This window comes from Myotis davidii, unplaced genomic scaffold, assembly GCF_000327345.1.
Source record: "Myotis davidii unplaced genomic scaffold, ASM32734v1 scaffold960, whole genome shotgun sequence".
Taxonomy (NCBI): domain Eukaryota; kingdom Metazoa; phylum Chordata; class Mammalia; order Chiroptera; family Vespertilionidae; genus Myotis; species Myotis davidii.
Genome location: NW_006293003.1, coordinates 2,920,774 through 2,921,999, shown reverse-complemented (window position 1 = coordinate 2,921,999; position 1,226 = coordinate 2,920,774).

Below are 1,226 nucleotides of genomic sequence, written 5' to 3'. Positions count from 1 at the left end.
TTTGCCGGGAAGGGCAGCGGGACCGGGCTGCGCTCTTCGATTCAGAAAACAGCCTGCACAGGCCCCACCAATCCCAGCCTTTTCTGTTTTAACAAGATGTAACCTGACGCAGGAAATAGACCCACCCGGGATTCTGCTCCGTGGGCAACGGTGTACCCACCTGTGTGTGTCAAAGCACAAACGCATGGCACTCGCCTCCGGCCGTTCACACCAGGGAAGGGTCCGTGTCTCCCTTTTTCTAATCGAATGAATGAAGAACGTTTGTGTCTCACGGCAAGGCCAGGCCGCCTGGCCACCGTGACCTGTACATACCCCTCCAATTAAGATGAACAGTCACGGATCGGACTCCGCCCACCCCCTTTGGAAAGAGGTTCGGGAATGGGGTCAGTTGTCTGGAAACCTGTGGGAGCCAGAATCCAGCTCTGAGGGCCTGACCCGGCCCCCTGGGATGTCCGCACGACCGGTTCCCTCTGAGGTTGCGCCCCGGAGAGGAAGCCCGCCCTGGCAGCTGGGGGGCTGTCCGACCCCGGATCTCACACGCTCCGTCTGCCAGCTTCAGATCTCATGCAGGACCCAGAGGGAGGTCTGTGCACGGCTCCTGGCTCCTCGCGTCTGTTTTAAACGTTGGCTGAGACCAAACCAAAATGGGAAAGAAAGAAAACGATCTTCCTGAAGAAAAGCCCATCTTTGGATCCCTGGGAAATAACGTCCAGAGAAGACTGAGTAACTAAATGCGTGTTGAGAAAAGGGGCGGAGGGCGGAGGGCAAAGCTGGAACCGGCGGGAGGACTGGAAACAGTCACAGGCGTTGCTTCCGGCGGTTGGTTGGTTTTTCTGCTCTTCGTGCCTGTGGGGCTCGCGTGGTCCTTGCGAGGCGGTGGCTGTCTGTCTTGTCAGCTCTCCGGGGCGGGCAGGGCAGCCTGGGGCCATGCGGGGGGCGTGGACAGACTGACCGTGTCGGACCCTGTAACTCATGGGTGCATTGTTTTCTTTGGTGTCTCACAAATTATCCAGCTGTTGAATAAAATTATAAATATGTGAATACCAGCCTTTTCCAATAAAATAACAAATGTTACATCGAAAATGAGGCCCAGAATGGTATTTGTTTTTTATTTACTAGTGGCCTGGTGCACAAAATTTGTGCCAGGAGGGGTGGTCCCTCACCCCGACCTGCATCCTCTCCAATCTGGGACCCCTCGGGGAATGTCTGCTGGTTTAGACTTGCCC